This window comes from Heterodontus francisci, chromosome 17, assembly GCF_036365525.1.
Source record: "Heterodontus francisci isolate sHetFra1 chromosome 17, sHetFra1.hap1, whole genome shotgun sequence".
Classification (NCBI taxonomy): Eukaryota; Metazoa; Chordata; class Chondrichthyes; order Heterodontiformes; family Heterodontidae; genus Heterodontus; species Heterodontus francisci.
The window spans coordinates 90,146,816-90,167,307 of record NC_090387.1 but is presented as its reverse complement, the minus strand read 5'-3'; positions in this window follow the sequence as shown (position 1 = coordinate 90,167,307).

The following is a 20,492-nucleotide window of genomic DNA, read 5'->3' as shown; positions in this document are numbered from 1 at the left end:
TTGTCGAACGACAACTAACTCATCTCTTAGTGATATCTCCGCCACAAAAAAACAAAACAGCGCGTCAGAGAACAACGGCCATTTGGCAGTGGATCACTCTGCAGCATCTGAGGAGATGGTCAGAGTACACGGCAACTGGAAAAAGTGACCGGTAACCACAGCAGAGAAGAAAGCCCAAGACAGAAGATAAGTGGGTCAAATTAGCGGCTATAAGCACTGCCACCGGGCTCTATTCCTCCACTGGGATCGTTTTGGCTGCTGTCGCCACCTGCGTTGAGTTACCCACCACATTGTGCACCCTGGTTGGGGCGAGCAATGTTGAATCCCAGGGATAAGAAATAAAATGAGACTAAACGCCTCCTCTTCACTATGGACATCCAATCTCTTTACACATCCGTCCCCCACCAAGACAGTCCGAGGGCTCTCTGCTTCTTCCATGAATAGAGGCCCAACCAGTTCCCATCCACCACCACCCTCCTCCGCCTGGCTGAACTTGTTCTCATACTCAGCAACTTCTCCTTCAACTCCACTTACTTCCTGCAAATAAAAGGTGTTTCTATGCGTACCTACATGAGTCCTCGTTATGCCTGTCTTTTTTTTTGGCGGGGGGCGGTATAGTTATGCCTGCCCTTTTGTGGCGTATTCTGAACATTCCTGGTTCCAGGCATACTCAGACCCCTCCCCAAACTCTTTTCCCGAGGCATTGATGACTGTATTGGTGCTGTTTCCCGTTATCAACCTGAACTAGAAAACTTCATCAACTTCACTTTTAATTTCCACCCTTCTCTCCTCTTCACATGACCCATCTCGGACACTTCCCTTTCCTTCCTCGACTTATCTGACTCAATTTCTGGGAATAGACAAGCTACTGATATTCATTATAAGCCCACTGAATCCCACAACTACCTCAACTACGCTTCCTCACAACCTGCCTCCTGTAAGGACTTCATTCAATTCTCCCAGTTTGTCCATCTCAGTCGCACCTGTTCTGATGACGCAAACTTCCACAACAGTGCTTCCTTTTTCCTCAACCGAGGATTCCCCAACACTATGGTTGACAGGGTTCTCGAAGGTGCCCGACCTATTTCCCGCACTTCTGCCCTCACCCCTTCCTCTCCCTCCTCGAACCTTGACAATGTCCTTACTTTCCACCCACCAACCTCCGCATCTAAAGGATCATTCTCTGCTATTTCTAGACCCCCTCCAGTGAGATGCCACCACCAAGCACATCTTCCCCTCCCCTGTCCTGTCAGCATTCTGAAGGGACCATTCCCTTCTTGACATCACCCTGCTCTCACACCCACATTGATGTCCTCGGCCTGTTGCAGTGTTACAATGAAGCTCAATGCAAGTTTGAAGACAGCACCTCATCTTCCAATTAGGAATTCTACAGTCCACTAAACTCAACACTGAGTTCAACTTCAGACCGTGACTGCCATTTTGATTCTTTTTTTCTACCATGTGACAGCCTTAAACTTGTTTTTTTAAATATATTTCTGCTTTTGGATAGAGCTGTTCATTATTCATCCATTAATACTGTTTCTGATAAATGCTTTTTTCTTTTACTACGGCTATTACCGCTTCATTTGCCTTTTATTCCATGACATCGTTGTCATTTAATCTCTCCTGTCTTCTGCCCTATCACAGACTTTACCGTTTGTTCTTCTCCTCGCTCCATTTTCACTTGCTCAAAGCCAGTTACATTTCTAACCCTTGTCAGTTCTGATGAAAGGTCACAGACCTGAAGCATTAACTCTGTTTCACTCTCCACAGATGCTGAACTTTCTGTTTTTATTTCAGATTTCCAGGATCCACAGTGTTTTGCTTTTATTGAATACCAGGGAAGTGTGTAGTGAGTGGAATCCTGACCCCCCCCCCCCCCCCCCTCCTTGTACCACCATTTGCATGTGGCAGGAGGAGAAGAAGCGAATCTCCTCATTGTTATGTCCTTACCTCACCCAGTTTCTCGCTGGACCATGGAGGAAATTGCAGTGCAAGGTATCTGAGAAAGCATCAGCGCTTGGGGGGAGGAAGAGCTCCCAGATTCTCTGATGCTCAGTGGGGATGCTTTTGGTTCAAATCAGGGCGAGAAGTGATCAACACACGACAGTTGAAATTGAATGTAGGTAAATGTGATGTGATACATTTTGGAAGGAAGAATGAACAGTGGCAATATGAAAGAAATGGTACAATTTTAAAGGGTATGTAAGCATCGGTAGACATATGTACCAGAGAATGTACATACATGAATCGTTGGAGATGGCTGGACAAGGTGATAAGGTTGTTTAAAAAGCCCAAGAGATCCCAGGCTTTATAAATAATGGTATAGATTACAAAAGCAAAGAAGTTATGCCAGACTTTTAAAAGATTGCAAATTATTTGAAATTCTGATAAAGTAAATAATGAGAACACATTTCTATTTGCTGGTAATGGGAGGACACAGATTTAATATAATTGGCAGAGGAACCAGGGCTGAGATTAGAAGATATTTTTAACTCAGCGATTTGTTATAATCTGGAATACACTACCTGGAAGATGGGGAAGCAGATTAAAATAGCTTACAAAATGGAATTGAATGAATACCTGAAAAGAGAAACATTGCAAGGCTATGGGGAAAGCGCAAAGGGAGTGGAACTTTCAAAAAGTGGCACAACCATGAGGGTAGAGTGTTTGGAGGAGGTAGGTTGGGAAAATTGTGGAGAAAGGGCTATTTCCAGTTTGTTCCCTCACCTGTTCTTGCCTCCTGACACTTTTCCTGGAGGCGGATTTAGTGTGGTGATTGCAACCCAACTGTCAGGGCCAATTTAGGCACATCAGCAACCAATTAGTAGGAATTTTTTGGTGTAATTGAGATTTTAACAAAGCTGCATGGAACCCGTGCTGTGGGCTGCATTTAATGAGCCTTCCACTGGCATCAGCTGTGGGCCTGGTAATGATGCTGTTCCCATTCGTAGTGTGGGTGCTGTCCCCAGTGTGATTACACGGCAGATGCCCATTTTGCAGAGGGGAAGAGCGGGTCCCCCAATCACATCACGGGGCAGGAGGCTATTTATTGATTATGGCAACAGATGACTTCACAGCAGGTTCTTGTGCCATATTTAAAGGCCTGCCAGCCTGCATTCACCCCTGCCTTGGACACATTGTCAGCTTGTTGCAGCCAACAACATTTTCCAACTGGTTCCTGTATCCCCCCAGAAGACGATGTCTGAGCAAAGACACAGGGTGGACCCACAGATCAATGATGCCTCCCTGCAGATTCTCCTCCAGGCTGCAAAGGAAAGGCAGGAGGTTCTGTTCCCCCACAATTGCACGAAGAGGCCTTCCTGCATGACCACGCAAGCCTGGGTGGAGATTGCAGAGGAGCTTAACAGCCATGCGGTCACCCAGCACAACTGGGTTCAGTACAGGGAGAGGGTCAATGACCTATTGCGTTTGTCCTAGGTGAGTGCTCCACACGAGTAACCTTCTAGAGAATTGCATGTGACAATATGGGAAGTTGTGTGTCATGGGGAGGGTAGCAGTGTTGCAGCATTGGCTGAATAGATGGGGTTCTCTCTCTTCCTGAATGCATGGAAGTCTCTCAGCCACAGGCCACTTTCCTTCATAGTTCACCCTCCCCCCCCCCCCCCCCCCCCACACACCCCTCCACACCGCCCCTCCCCCCTTATCTGCCATGACAGCGAGTGTTGGCATGACAGACAGTAGGCCCTCAGAGGCTGAAAAGAGATGAACAGTCATGCTGATCTCAGTGCCAATCCTAATCATTTCCATTCTTCCTTCTGTGGGACAAGAGGTCCCAGAATAGGAGGGAGATATCTCGGATAGGCAGAGGAATCCCAGATGTACATCTACTTACCTCGACCAAGGAAGAGGCCTTGGAGCTGGCGGGCGTCGACTGAATAGTCAACGGGTGATTGGAGTCCCTGTGAGGATTGTTAACTGTCGGCATGCGCATCAATGTTGGAGACTCACATAACACATGATAAACATCAAGAGAACTGCACAGCCTATCCCACACACGTTTGTGTTCTCTCATGCAGGCAGCCATTCACAGAAGTCTGCAACTACTGAGGGGGAGGACGACTTATAGGATACACCCTCCTATCACTCTCTTGCACCCTCCATCAATGCAGATACTTTCAGTTTGGTGGGTAATCGCTCGGCTTTAGAATCAGGGTCACAAGCTGGTAAGAGTATCACACATGTACCCGAGCAGTTGGTGGAGACTGAGACAGCCGACACCACTGTCAGTTGAAGGACTGCTGAGCCCCAGGAAGATGACGAGCCTTTGGTGTCGACAGCACAGATCATGCTGGAGTTGCAGAGAAGGATAAGGCAAAATTTGACGGAGATGCCAGAGGCCATGCGCAGTCATGAGCAGAAGATGGAACAGCCCATCTATGCCATGACAGCTGCCATGTGTCAGGACAATTAGCACATGGCTTCCTCCATTGAAAGGCTGGCAACACTCCTGGAGAGCCATATCCCACGGATGCGCACAGACCTGCACACAATCACCTCGGCCATGAACTCGACACAGCAGTGGGAGGTGAGAGAAGGAACAGGAGACCAGATGATACTACAGCTCCTGGTCCTTCTCTGATAAGAAGGGAGGCTCAAGAGTGACATCAAAGGGAGGATGAGAGGCTGACAGCCACATCTGGGGGCTTCTCTCAAAGTGCTCCAAGCGTGGCATCCTGCTCCTCAACCACTCTCACAGCGAGCCCAGTTCCAACAGCCACAATCCCTGAGAAGAGTCCTGCACCAGTCCAGGACACCCCCAGTAGCATGGGCCTTCCAGGCCTCAAGAAGCCAGAGGACACCCGCCAAAATCATCTAGGGCCAAGGGGCAACTGGATCAGCTGCTTGCCCCCCGCCCAGCTGTTGCCACCGGGACCACACTGCGTAGGAGCATCTGCAAATTGATTTGAAAGAACATATAACAACACTTTGGGTTTCATGGGTGTTAAATGTATGTTTTATGTTAAATAATTAAAAGATCCTTTGTTTAAATCTTTAGGTTTCATTTTCTGAAAGCCATGTGCCATTACATCTTAATTGTGACATATAGACCTTACCCTTCCCTCTTAGGGCTATGCCAGTGTGAGCATAGCTCTCATTAATATGACATGTGATGACAGGTTTACTAACATGTGCTCTCCCATGACCACTAGCGCTCATTGCCCATCTGCTCGCAAGACAGGTAACACAAATGGAAGCACACGACAGAGTTCAGGTATTGAGATGAGCCTTTATTTCACTCTCTGTGGATGGACACCAGGATGGCTGCAAATGAGTCATTGTGAGGTTGGCTCTTGCCTCTTTTGCACGTAACCCTACCCATCTGGCAGCCTGCCTTGGTACCTGGAGATGTGCCACTTCTGTCTGCATAGGTGCTTATGGACCTCAAATACCAAACTTGATGATGGCCCACCCTCTGCTCCAGCTGTGTGATCACACAGACCCATCACACAGCAATTTGCCTACCGCAAATTGTCCCCTCAACCCCAACTCCCTTGCAAGCTCCCGCTACCTTGGACGCCTTTGCAAAGTCCCTGCTACCCTGGACCCCTTTGCAGAGCCCTCCAGCAACCCAAGACCCTTTTGCAAAACCCCAGAAACACTGGACTCCCTTGCAGAGCCTGCAGCAACGTGACCCCACAATGTCCTCCAAACCTCCATTTTCCCCTGTACTGCCGTTCTTAAGGGTGCCTACTCGTCATGTCAATGTGTCCTCTCACCTTGGTGCCACCAGGTTTCACTGGTCATGAAACCAAGGCATGTCAGTGTAACCCACTGTTAACAAAATCAGTCATCGATCGTTGAATCACTTATAATGTTACTTAAATACATTCAAATCAGCATCTCAATAATTTAACATACGTTCAGGTCGCATTGCGCATCGAATGCCACCTTGCGCTTTCCCTCCATTGACAAACCCCAGAACCAACGTCATGACGCCGGATTTCCGGACAGATGACTGCGCTACCATTCTCCGGCCCATCGTCCACCATTCCTGTCCTGGACAGACGCACAAAATATTGCTCCGCAGGAAGCAGGAGGCGCATGGACAGCGGGAGATCCAAGCGCTATGGCAAATAAATTAATTCTACTGCCTTAAGGTGTAAATCAGCAAGGCTGACGTTCTCTGCAGGCAGAGGGTTCCAATTTATTTCCAATCTCCTGGAGACTGCAGTTAGAAATATTGCTGGACATGAGGAAGTGGCTGCTGTTACCCACAGCCATTTCACTCCTTTATTTTGTCCAGCCCTCTCAGGTCAAATGCACTCTAGCTGCACTCTCACTGCCTACACAGTTAAGGCTGCCGGCTGGCCTTGCAATCTCACACTGTGACTTCTCCTCCTGCCTCAACAACCTGCTCGCTGTCTAACCGGGCAGGAATCCTGGAGCAACCTCTTAATTTGGTTCCTCCTGTAAAATGACCCTAGGAGGCCCACTGCAGTTGTAAATGGAGTCTGGACTAGAAATTTGTCCCGATTGCCAAAACATTTCTAAGTGTGGAACATTCGGCCTAATGATTCTATGAAAATTTGTGGGAAAATTGCACAAAAAGCTATGGGGGTGAAATTCAACTTTGCTGAGAGTCCAAAATGGGCAGTAATGGATTGGCCAGCCATAATCCTTTCCATCCAAGTTGCTTTCCATTGACTTCAAGATTATTATTGGCGGACAAGTTCCAGTCAGTTCTCCTCAGGAAGAATTAGGATAAAATGAGATCGTGACCTCTGACCCCATTTTTCTTCCTTTTGCATTGCTGTTTTTTTGTTTTCTCTCTTCTTTCTCTCATTTTTCCCCTTTCCTTTGCTTTCTGACAGCAGCTATTCAGGATCCTGCCTTTTAACAACTTCTCTTTTAACTCATCATATTTCTTCCAAATAAAATGTGTTGCTATGGGTAGCCCTATGGGTAGACGTGTCGCTTTAGCCTGTTCCTGCCACACTGGCCTGACATTTTCGTATCTTGACTCTAATTTATCTCCCTTGTCCAGTCTCTCTCTACCTACATCCATGACTCTTCAGATACTCTCCGTCACTTTAACAGTTTCCAATTTCCTGGTCCTAACTGTCTCTTCTCACAGACGTCCAATTTTCGACACCACCATTCCCCACCTGAGGGCTCTCTGCTTCTTACTTGAACGGAGTCCAACCAATTTCAATCCACGACCGCCCTCCTCAGCTGAACTGATTATCTCATTGAACAACTTCTCCTTTAACTCATCTCAGTTCCTCAAAATAAAAGGCGCTGCTATGGAAACCTGCATAGGTCCAAGATACGGCTTGTTCTGGAAGGGAGGGGAAGAAATGAGAGCAGAAATGCAGGTAATGAGTCGGACATGGTCGAGGACCCTGTCAACCACGATGGGGAGGAATCCTCAGTTGAGGAAAAAGGAATTGATTTTTGTAGGATACGTGGAACAGTTTTTGTTGCAGTCCCACTCGGGCCTCCTGCCCCAACATTCTTTCCAGTAGATTAATGACTGAATCAGTCCCATGAACAGGAAAACTTCATCAACTTTGCTTCCAATTTGCACCCTTCTCTCACCTTCACATCTCTGACTCTTCCTTTCGATTCCTCAAATCCTGTAATTTAATTACTGGGATAGGATGCCATAAATATTCGTTGTAGGCACAATGACTCCCACAGCTATCTCGACTACTGTTCCTCACACCCGGCTTCCAGTCAGGACTCCATTCCATTCTCCCACTTTCTCGGCTCTGTCACATCTATTCTGATGATACAACTTTCCACACCAGCGCTTCTTATGTCTTTCTTTTCTCTCAACCAAGGATTCCTCCCCATCTCGGCTGACGGGCCCTCGATCACGTCCGACCCACTTCTTGCATTTGTGCTCTCACTTATTCCTCTCCCTGACAGAACAAGCATAGGGTTCACCTGGTCCTCAAGTTCCACCACACCAGCCTTTGTATTCAACAGATTATCCGACAATATTTCCACCAACTCAAACGTGACGCCATCACCAAATACATCTTCCCCTTCCCTTCTCTCTCAGCATTCCAGAGGGACCATTCCATCTGCGACACCCTGGTCCCCTCCTCAATTACCCCCAACACCTGGTCCTCATCCCATAGTAGTTTCCCAAGTAAGCACAACAGGTGCAACATCTGACTTTTCACCTCCTCTCACTTCACTGTCCAAATCGTCAAATACTCCTTCACGATGAAGCAGTGATTTAAGTATAGTTCTCTCAATTTAGAATACTATATTCACTGTTCAGAATGCAGTCCACTCAACAATGGGGAGACCAAATGCAGATTGGGTGACTGCTGTGTGGACCACTTCCTTTCAATCCACAAGCATGACCCCGGACTTCTTGTCACGTCATTTTAATTTATCATCTTGCTGTCACCCTGACATCTCTGTCCTAATGTTCTAATGAATATCAACACAAGCTCGAGGAACAACATCTCATCTTTTGATTTGGCACTTTACAGCCTTCTGGACTCAACAATGAGTACAACAATTTCATTCCACAATATTCACCACCCCCCCCCCTCCCCCTCCATGTAGTGTCCTTTTTTCCTGTTTCAGTCTCGCATTTGGTTTTGGACGGCAGCTGTTCATTAATCTTCATTCACACCTCCTCTAGACGCATTTGTTGTCTCATGTCCCAGTATTAAGTCCGTTGGCTCTGCCCCACCAACATACTGTCTCCCATCTCCACCTTATCACAGACCTTTTTTTCATTCATTCATGGGATGTGGGCATCACTGGCTATGCCAGCATTTATTGCCCATCCCTAATTGCCCTTGAGAAAAGGAGGCGGTGAGCTGCTTTCTTGAACTGCTGCAGTCCATTTGGGGTAGGTAGACCTACAGTGCTGTTAGGAAGTGAGTTCCAGGATTTTGACGCGGCGACAGTGAAGGAACGGCGATATAGTTCCAAGTCAGGATGGTGTGTGACTTGGAGGGGAACTTGCAGGTGGTGATGTTCCCGTGTATTCGCTGCCCTTGTCTTTCGAGTTGGTAGAGGTCACGGGTTTGGAAGGTGCTATCTATGGAGCCTTGGTGCATTGCTGCAGTGCATCTTGTAGATGGTACACACTGCTGCTACTGTGCGTCCGTGGTGGAGGGAGTGAATGTTTGTAAATGGTGTGCCAATCAAGCGGGCTGCTTTGCCCAAGATGGTGTCGAGCTTCTTGACTGTTGTTGGAGCAGCACCCATCCAGGCAAGTGGAGAGTATTCCATCACACTCCTGACTTGTGCCCTGTAGATGGTGGACAGGCTTTGGAGAGTCAGAAGGTGAGTTACTAGCCTCAGGATTCTTATCCTCTGACCTGCTCTTGTAACCACGGTATTTAGATGGCTACTCCAGTTCAGTGTCTGGTCAATGGTAGCCCCTAGGATGTTGATAGTGGGGGATTCAGCAATGGTAATGCCGTTGAATGTCAAGAGGATATGGTTAGATTCTCTCTTGTTGGAGATGGTCATCGCCTGGCACTTGTGTGGCGCGAATGTTACTTGCCACTTATCAGCCCAAGCCTGGATATTGTCTAGGTCTTGTTGCATTTCTACACGGACTGCTTCAGTATCTGAGGAGTCACGAATGGTGCTGAACATTGTGCAATCATCAGCGAACATCCCCACTTCTGACCTTATGATTGAGGGAAGGTCATTGATGAAGCAGCTGAAGATGGTTGGGTCTGGGACACTACCCTGAGGAACTCCTGCAGTGATGTCCTGGAGCTCAGATGATTGACCTCCAACAACCACAACCATCTTCCTTTGCGCTAGGTATGACTCCAGTCAGTGGATGATTTCCCCCTGATTCCCATTGACCTCACTTTTCCAAGGGCCCCTTGATGCCATACTCGGTCAAATACGCCTTGATGTCAAGGGCAGTCACTCTCACCTCACCTCTTGAGTTCAGCTCTTTTGTCCATGTTTGAAGCAAGGCTGTAATGAGGTCAGGAGCTGAGTGACCCTGGCTGAACCCAAACTGAGCGTCACTGAGCAGGTTATTGCTAAGCAAGTGCTGCTTCATGGCACTGTTGATGACACCTTCCATCACTTTATTGATGATTGAGAGTAGGCTGATGGGGCGGTAATTGGCCGGGTTCCATACCTGGGCAATTTTTCACATTGCAGGGTAGATGCCAGTGTTGTAGCTGTACTGGAACAGCTTGGCTAGGGGTGCGGCAAGTTCTGGAGCACACGTCTTCAGGAGTATTCCCGGAATATTGTCAGGGCCCATAGCTTTTGCAGTATTCAGTGCCTTCAGTCGTTTCTTGATATCACGCGGAGTGAATCGAATTGGCTGCAGTCTGGCATCTGTGATGCTGGGAACTTCAGGAGGATGCCGAGATGGATCATCAACTCGGCACTTCTGCCTGAAGATTGTTGCAAATGCTTCAGCCTTATCATTCGCACTGATGTGCTGGGCTCCCCCATCATTGAGGATGGGGATATTTGTGGAGTCACCTCCTCCAGTTAGTTGTTTAATTGTCCACCACCATTCATGGCTGGATGTGGCAGGACTGCAGAGCTTAGATCTGATCAGTTGGTTATGGGATCGCTTAGCTCTGTCTATCGCATGCTGCTTATGCAGTTTGGCATGCAAGTAGTCCTGGGTTGTAGCTTCACAAGGTTGACACCTCATTTTGAGGTATGCTTGGTGCTGCTTCTGGCATTCCCTCCTGCGCTCTTCTTTGAACCAGGGTTTGTTGGTAATGGTAGAGTGTGGGATATTCCGGGCCATGAGGTGACAGATTGTGGATGAGTACAATTCTGCTGCTGCTGATGGCCCACAGTGCCTCATGGATGCCCAGTTTTGCATTGTTAGATCTGTTTGAAATCTATCCCATTTAGCACGGTGACAGTGCCACACATCACGATGGACGGTATCCTCAATGTGAAGGATTCGTCTCCACAAGGACTGTGCGGTGGTCACTCCTACCAATGCTGTCATGGACAGAAGCATCTGCGGCAGGCAGATTGATGAGGACAAAGTCAAGTATGTTTTTCCCTCGTGTTGGTTCCCCCACCACCTGCTGCAGACCCAGGCTAGCAGCTATGTCCTTTAGGACTCGGCCAGCTTGGTCAGTAGTGGTGCTACCGAGCCACTCTTGGTGATAGACATTGAAGTCCCCCACCCAGAGTACATTTTGTGCCCTTGCCACCCTCAGTGCTGCCTCCAAGTGGTGTTCAACTTAGAGCAGTACTGACTCATCAGCTGAGGGAGGGCGGTAGGTGGTAATCAGCAGGAGGTTACATAGCCCTTGTTTGACCTGATGCCATGAGACTTCATGGGGTCCGGAGTCGATGTTGAGGACTCCCAGGGCAACTCCCTCCCTACTGTATACCACAGTGCCACCACCTCTGGTGGGTCTGTCCTGTCGGTGGGACAGGACATACCCGGGGATGGTGATCGCAGTGTCTGGGACATTGTCTGTAAGGTATGATTCCGTTAGTATGACTATGTCAGGCTGTTGCTTGACTAGTCTGTGGGACAGCTCTCCCAACTCTGGCACAAGCCCCCAGATGTTAGTAAGGAGGACTTTGCAGGGTCGACAGGGATGGGTTTTCTGTTGTCGTTTCCGGTGCCTAGGTCGATGCTGGGTGGTCCGTCCGGGTTCATTCCTTTTGATAGACTTTGTAGCGGTTAGATACAACTGAGTGGCTTGCTAGGCCATTTCAGAGGGCATGTAAGAGTTAACCACATTGCTGTGGGTCTGGAGTCACATGTAGGCCAGACCAGGTAAGGACAGCAGATTTCCTTCCCTCAAGGACATTAGTGAACCAGATGGGTTTTACAACAATCGACAATGGTTTCATGGCCATCATTAGAACATAGAACATAGAACAGTACAGCACAGTACAGGCCCTTCGGCCCACGATGTTGTGCTGAACCTTTAACCTACTCTAAGATCAAACTACCTACCTACCCTTCATTCTACTATCATCCATGTACCTATCCAAGAGTCGGTTAAATGTCCCTAATGTATCTGCTTCTACTACCACCGCTGGCAGCGCATTCCACGCACCCACCACTCTCTGTGTAAAGAACCTACCTCTGACCTCTCCCCGAAACCTTCCTCCAATCACCTTAAAATTATGCCCCCTGGTGATAGCCCTTTCCACCCTGGGAAAAGGTCTCTGGCTATCCACTCTAAATATGCCTCTCATCATCTTCTACCCCTCTATCAAGTCACCTCTCATCCTTTTTCGCTCCAATGAGAAAAGCCCTAGCTCTCTCAGTCTTTCTTCGTAAGACATGCCCTCCAGTCCAGGCAGCATCCTGGTAAATCTCCTCTGCACCCTCTCTAAAGCTTCCACATCCTTCCTATAATGAGGCGACCAGAACTGAACACAATATTCCAAGTGTGGCCTAACCTGGGCCTTATAGAGTTGCAGCATTACTTCGCAGCTCTTAAACTCAATCCCCTTGTTCATGAAAGCCAACATACCATACGCCTTCTTATGACCTGCCCCTCACAAAGCCATGCTGACTGTCTCTAATCAAACCATGCTTTTCCAAATAATCATAAATCCTGTCTCAGAATCCACTCCAATAATTTTCCCACGACCGACGTAAGACTGACTGGTCTATAATTCCCAGGGTTATCCCTATTCCCTTTCTTGAACAAGGGAATAACATTGCCACCCTCCAAACATCCGGTACTACTCCAGTGGACAGTGAGGACACAAAGATCATCACCAAATGTGCGGCAATCTCTTCCCTCGCTTCCCGTAATATCCTTGGGTATATCCCGTCTGGCCCTGAAAACTTATCTGTCCTCATATCATTCAAAATTTCCAGCACATCCTCCCTCTTAACCTCAACCAGTTCGAGCATATCAGCCTGTTTGACGCTGCCCTCACAAATGACCAGGTCCCTCTCACTAGTGAATACTGAAGCAAAGTATTCATTTAGGACTTCCCCTACCGCCTCCGACTCCAGGCACAAGTTCCCTCCATTATCCCTCCACTATATTGTAATTCCAGATTTATTAATTAAATTCAAATTCCACCTTATGCTGTGGCGGGATTCGAAACCATGTCCCAGAGAAATACCCTGGGTCTCTGGGTTACTAGTCCAGTGATAATACCACTATGCCACCGCCTACCCCTTTTGTTCTTTTTCCACCCTCCCAGTTTGACCTACTTTGACCTTCTTTCTAACTTTTCCTATTTCCAATGAAGGGTCATCGACCTTAAACATTAATTTTATTTTTCTCTCTCTGCAGATGCTGCTCGACCTGCTGAGCATCTCCAGCATTTTCTGTTTATATTCCCGCCGTTCACACTTCCTCGAGACTCGATATTTGTTTACTTACGTGTCGCATTACCCCTCCCTTTGGCTTTGCACAATGAAACATTTTGTCATTTTTTCTCTCCTGCACTCCATCCTGTCATTTCATTTCCCCACCAACCCCCTTTCACTTGTTCAAAACCTATTGCATTTCTAACTTTTCCCAATTCTGATGAAAGGTCTCAGACCTGAAACATTTGCTCTGTTCCTCTGCCCACAGATACTGAAAGACCTGTTAAGAATGTTCAGTGTTTCTGTTCTTGTTTCAGATTTAAAGCATCTGCACTATTTTGCTTTTGTTATTTAATCTGGGCCGTTTTCGTTGGCATAATGCCGAACGTCCGTCCAGGGTGCAATCCAAAATGGGACAAATTCCTGCAGACAATTTGAGTTGCTTTCCAACATGCTGTACCCATCATGGTTAAACCCTTTAGGGTAGAGGGGCATTGCCACATATCACCTCATAGAATTGTTCCTCCACAGGTCAGAGTCCCATATTAGAGTGAAAGTGAATAGAAAAGGGCACAAGACGCATATAGGAAGCCATTCCTATGGTTTAAAGGTAACAAATAGTTTCCTGAAATTTAGAGGGCATGCGAAATTCAGAGAAATTCTGCAGTGGTAAAAAAACACGCAGTCCTTCCCAGTGTTCCATGTTCTATCTCCAAACCCAATCCTACCATTGGCAGATTCAATGTATCCCGTGAGTCGTAGCAGACACTAAAATACACATTTGAAGAAGTGCAGAATTAACTGACACCTGGTGCACGACCTGGTTGTTAAATCTATATTGAAAGGTGGTGTGCAATAGTTAGATGCTAACCAGAAAGCATGTTTCGTTATGCTGCAATAAATGTAGCTTGAAGTACTGATGCACTGAGATGTGGTAAGAACCGCTTCCTCTCTTGTAAACATCAGTATTAGCAACAAATTCAGGCCAACCGTTTTCACTGCAACAACAACCGCATCGCAGTTTTGGTAAAAGGTAAGATTAATTCGTAATTACCTATGTAAACGAGCAGCAAAACATACACCCGTTAACCCTTTTCCAGCTGCAGCTCAAAGGCCGATATTTCTACTTCGTTGAGTATATCACTGTTAAAAGGATAATTTTTCTTTGAGCCCTCTCTGTAGCCAGCTGATCATGTTGCAGGCAACCTCAGTTCTCCACAGGATGTGCAAGATACCTCATACTAACTAGTTTTTCCTGTCTATGCACCTAATATATTACCGAACCGTAATTACCTGACACTTGAGCACACAACATTGAGCATTTTATACAAATCTGTACAAATTTCAGAAATGATAGTCGCGATGGGGCGCCAGGAACTTGGGGATTTCTCCACTGAAACTTTCAGCTGTGGTCCTTCATCTGCTACAGATATTGCACAAGGATCATTATTGCCCAGTATAAGGAAAGGCGCACGTTGCATCTGTGTTCACACCATGTCATTAAATTGAAATTGTTCGGTGAAAGTCGAGAATGCATCATTGCTTGTTAAGAAGGTGGAGAAAACGAGATCAGTCCGAAAGCACTAATGAGGTGACACGCAAGAATCCCAATTCTCCCATTATATCATTCAGACAAATTTTCAATTCACCTCGTGTTGGTTCTGTAACCCCTCTTGAACAGGTATTGCAGCCTTTGAGTAACAAACAACACTTCTGATATTTATTTATTTATATTTTTATAGATACAGCACTGAAACAGGCCCTTCGGCCCACCGGGTCTGTGCCGCCCATCAACCACCCATTTATACTAATCCTACACTAATTCCATATTCCTACCACATCCCCACCTGTCCCTATATTTCCCTCCCTATACTAGGGGCAATTTATAATGGCCAATTTACCTATCAACCTGCAAGTCTTTGGCATGTGGGAGGAAACCGGAGAACCCGAAGGAAACCCACGCAGACACAGGGAGAACTTGCAAACACCGCGCAGGCAGTACCCAGAATTGAACTCCGGGTCGCCGGAGCTGTGAGGCTGCGGTGCTAACTACTGCGCTACTTTTTGTAAAAAATATTTCTTATTCCAGTTACGGTTTGTCTCCCATTTCCCGGATTTAATTTGAAATCTTTGCATTCATACAATCCAAACTTTTCAGCGCTTTATTCTGCACTGCATGACATTCATATCTATTACTTTCGATCGGGTATTGAATTTTGCATTCAGCTGTAAGATCGCGCATGAAAGCACAGCAATATATCTCATTTTAAAACTTGGTTATTACAGTCTTTATTATAGAGTTCCTGGCATGATCCAACTAATCAATTATGATCGTTTTTTGGCTTTATCGTGGTGTGGTCATGTGGCGCCATTTTGATTACACGTTACAAGGTAATGGGGATAACGACTTAACGCTTTGTGATACGAATTCGTATGCACTTTTGAGACAACTGCAATTCGGTGCATATAAAGGACAGCAGAAATGTTTTCTCCTCCAAAATAAGCATACAAATTGTATATAAACTTGAAGGAAAAGCTTTTTTTAAGCAGCTACCGGTTATAATCTTCAGTGCAGTGTCTGTTAGGCGATGGAGGCAGATTCAATCATGACTTTCAAAAGGAAATTAGCTTAGTCCTTGAAGAGGAAAAATGCAGGGCTGATGGGAAAGGGTGGAGGAGTGGGACGAGGTGGATGTTCTTCCAGAGAGCTGGCACCGACTCGACGGGCCAAATGGCCCTTTCTGTGTTGTCACCATTCTTTGATTTCACCTGTTCGATATTTCTAGCGAACGATATTCACGATGTCGCTACAGCAATGGATTAGAGAATTTTTTACCCCTACAAGTCGAAAGAGGAGCGATTACATGTTGTACCAATATGCCGTCGCGCCTTTAATTTTTAGTTTTGAAATGGAGTTCGCATCCGAAGCAGTAACTTATATGTTCTCCTCACAGATGCGGACTAAACTGCCCTGTATTTCTGTCTTCGTTTCACATCTCTACAATCTACACTACTTCTAAGTATTAGCTTTCTTCTTATGAATCAGTAAAATAGCAAAAGGCAAATAAAAACTTCATCAATATCCCATGAACTTAATTCTCTTTTCTCCAGACCTTCTGCGAATACTCAAACAACAGTGACGCACTGGATAGCAGATCAGTGTTAAATGGACGATGAGAACAGGAACAGTCAAGAAACAACACAAGAACAGTTTGTCCACTAAAATTCGTGGCCTTGAAACCCAGCTCTCCCATTATCGTTTGCAGTGCAAACAGTTGAAGTATTATTTTAGCTGTGAGCAAAAACAAAATACACTTTCCGATATCTGTTTTAAAACTATGTCTTGTTTAGAGTTTTTGACTTGTAGTTTTTGACTACTTTCTGGATTTTCTGTGAACTCCACTCATCTTATGTTAGATCCTACTAAGTTACTCAAGTAACTGTCGTCTTTCTAATCTGTCAGTTCTAGTGTTGGCTCATTGGTGACAGTCTGTCCTCTGGCCTTCAACCGTTTAAGCACGTAAACCAAGCTGACATTTAAGTTGAATGCTGAGGGAGTGCTGCACTTCTACAGGTGCAGGCTTTCGGATGAGAAAAACTGGACAGTGCGACTGCACCTACAATATTGCGTACAGTTTTGTTCTCTTTACTGAAGGAGGCATATACTTGCATTGGAAACAGTTCACAGAAGGTTCACTCGGCTGATTGCTGTGATGAAGGGGCTTTCCTATCATGAAACCTTGAGCAGGTTGGGCCTGTACTCATTGGAGTTGAGAAGAATGAGATTGTTGAAACATGTAAGATTCTGGCGGGGGTAGAGGGGGGTGGGGGGAGGTGGTCGGGGGCGGTTGTTGACAGGCTGAGAGGATGTTCCCCTCGTAGGGGAATCTTGAACTCAGGGACACAGTTTCAAAATAAGGGGTCTCCTTTTTAAGGCAGAGATGAGGAGGAATTTCATCTCTCAGAAGGTCATTAATCTTTGGAATTATCTTCCCATGAGATCAGTGAAGGCTGGATCATTGATTATATTCAAGGCTGAGGTAGAGATAATTTTGATATACAAGGTAGTTAAGAGTTATGGGGGCAGCAGGAAAGTGGAGTTAAGGCCACAATCAGATCAGGCTAGAGGGGCCGAATGGTCTTCTCTTGCTCCTATTTCTTATAATGCAATTATAATATTTTGACTCATTGCACTCACTACCGCCAGATTAGAGGGTCTGACATCCTTGAAAATCCTTGGATAAATCGCCAGGCTGGATGGATTGCATCTCAGGTTGGTAAAGGAAGCCAGGGAGCGAATAATGGATGGGGTGCGGATCATCTTCAAATCCTCACTGGATACAGTAGAGGAACCAGACGATTGGAGGTCTGCAAACGTTGTACCATTGTTTAAAAAGGGTGCGAGGGATAGGTCAAATATTTATAGGTAGGTCAGTCTGACCTCGGTGGTGCGTAAATTGCTAGAATTTATTCTGAGGCACAGGATATACTGCCACTTAGAAAGGCACGGATTAATCAGGGATAGCTAGCCGGGACTTGTAGGGGAAGGTCATGTCTTACGAACTTAATTGATTTTTGTTTTGACGAAGTAGTGGGTGGGTGCGTGGAATGCGCTGCCAGTGGTGGTAGTAGAAGCAGATACATTAGGGACGTTTAAGCGACTCTTGGATAGGTACATGGATGATAGTAGAATGAAGGGTAGGTAGTTAGTTTGATCTTAGAGTAGGTTAAAGGTTCGGCACAACATCGTGGGCCGAAGGGCCTGTACTGTGCTGTACTATTCTATGTTCTCTGTTCTATGTTCCATGAAGTAACCAGAAGGATTGGTAAGAGTAGTGCAATGGATGTAATCTACATGGACTTCAGTAAGGCATTTGACAAGGTCCCACATGACAGACTGGTCAATAAAGTGAAAGTCCATGGCATACAGGGGAGTAGGGCAGGTTATATCCAGAATTGGCTCAGGGACAGGAAATAAAGGGTAGTAGTGGACGGAGGTTTTTGCAGATGGAAAGCTGTTTCCAGTGCCGTTCAACAGGGCTCAGTGTTGGATCCCTTGCTGTTTGTACTATATATTAATGATTTGGACTTTAATGTGGAAAGCTTGATTAAAAAAATCTGCTGATGATACAAAAGTTGGGCATGTGGTTGATTGTGAAGAGGATAGTTGTAGACTCCAGAATTATATCAATGGTTTGGTTGAGTGGGCAGAAAAGTGTCAAATGCAATCCAATGTAGAAAGAAATATGAGGTAATACATTTGGGGTGGGCAAATAAAGCGAGGGAATACACAATAAACGGGAGGATATTGAAAGGGGTAGAAGTGAGAGACCTTGCAGTGCATGTCCACAGGTCCCTGAAGGTGGCAGGACAGGTAGATAGAGTGGTAAAGAAGGCATATGGCATGCTTTCCTTTATTGGCCAAGGTATAGAATTCAAACGCAGGGATGTAATGCTGGAATTGTATAAAGCGCTGGTTAGGCCACAGTTGGAGTATTGTGCACAGTTCTGGTCACCACGTTACAGGAAGGACATAATTTCGCAGGAGAGTACAGAGGAGATTAACATGAATGTTGCCAGGGCTCGAAGGTTGCAGCTAAGCGGAAAGATAGGCTAGCGTTGTTTTCCTTAGAACACAGGAGGTAGAGGGGTGACTTAATAGAGATGTACAAAATTATGAGGGGGCCAGATAGAGTAGACGGAAGGGATGTTTCCCGTAGTGGAGACGTCAATTACCAGGGGCACAAATTTAAGGTGACTGGTCGAAGGATTAGAGGGGACCTGAGGAAATCCCTTTTCACCCAGAGGATGGTGAGTGTCTGCAATTCACTGTCAGGAACGATGATGGAAGCAGAAACCCTCAATTCTTTTAAAAGGTACCTGGACCTGCACCTGAAGTGTTGTAACCGACAAGCTACGGACCAGGTGCTGGAAGGTGGGAGTAGATTGAGCGGCTAGTGTTTTTCCGGCTAGGCACGGACACGACGGGCTGAATGACCTCCTTCTGTGCCGTAATTTTTCTACGGTTCTATGGTTCTACTTCAATGGATAGGAAAATCGAACAGAGAGCAAATGAGGCTACAGATATGCTACCGTCCACTTTGCGTTTCTGCCCAAGGCAAATTTATACCCCATAAAAACTAAATCCACATTCCGATTAATTTTCGAGTAATTCAAGCTACTAACCGAACATGGGGTTCTGAAATAGGATTTATCTGCTTGGGGAGTAAAATGAACGGTGCAACTGATTAGAGAACAACTTTTGTGGAGGCAGACCGTATGGTTGAGCTGCTAACTTTGTATCTGTCTTCACTAAATGAGAACATGCTGTCATTGTCAAAATAAAAGAGTGGGGGTGGTGGTGGAGGGGGTGGGGGGGGGGGGGGGGGGGCGGTTGCAGGGCAGGGGGGGTTGCCCGGTACAGACATTGTAGAGGATAAAAATTCAAAAAGAGGGTGTGCTGAAAATACGTGCAGAACTCAGGAAGGAAAGTCACCGGGTCAAGATGGGATGCATACTGTGTTGCTGAGGCAAGTAAGGATGAAAATAGCGAAAGCTATAGCCATGATGTTTCAATCCTCCTTGGATAAGGGATTGGTGCCAAAGAACCCGAGCTTTGCAAAAGTTACACCCCTGTTCAGAAAAGGAAGGAAGACTAAACCAATATTTACAGGGCAGTCAGCCTAACAACGGCGGAAGGGAAACGTCAAGGCTGTGGACCCGCACTGACTGAAACTGCGAATGGATGGAGTCTGGATTTTGGGGCCTGCTGGCATTGCTCTGCGCAGGAAACATTCAAACATGATATCCGCCCGAGCATAGAATTAAAGAAGCAGTCAGGAGAGACAGAGCCCATTCGGCCCGTAGTGCCTGTGCGGAATCTTTGGAGAAACTATTCAATCGGTTCCACACACCTGCTCGTTTCCCATATTCCTCCTTTTCAAATATATGAACGGTATTATTGAATCGTCATCCACCACAGCTGGTGCATTCCGGATCAGATCGAATCGCTGGATTGTTGTCAATTATCCGTGTTCTCGGGTTATCGACCCCACTGCCAATGCAAACAGTTTATCGCTATCTATTTTATCAAAACCCCACAACATTTTGAACACATCTATTAAAACTCCCATTCACCTCCTCTGCTCTCAGGAGAACAATCTCTGTTTCTCACGTCTCTCCATCTAGCTGAAGTCCCTGTTCTCCGATACCATTTTGGTGAATCTCGTCTGCTTTTTCTCCAAGGCCT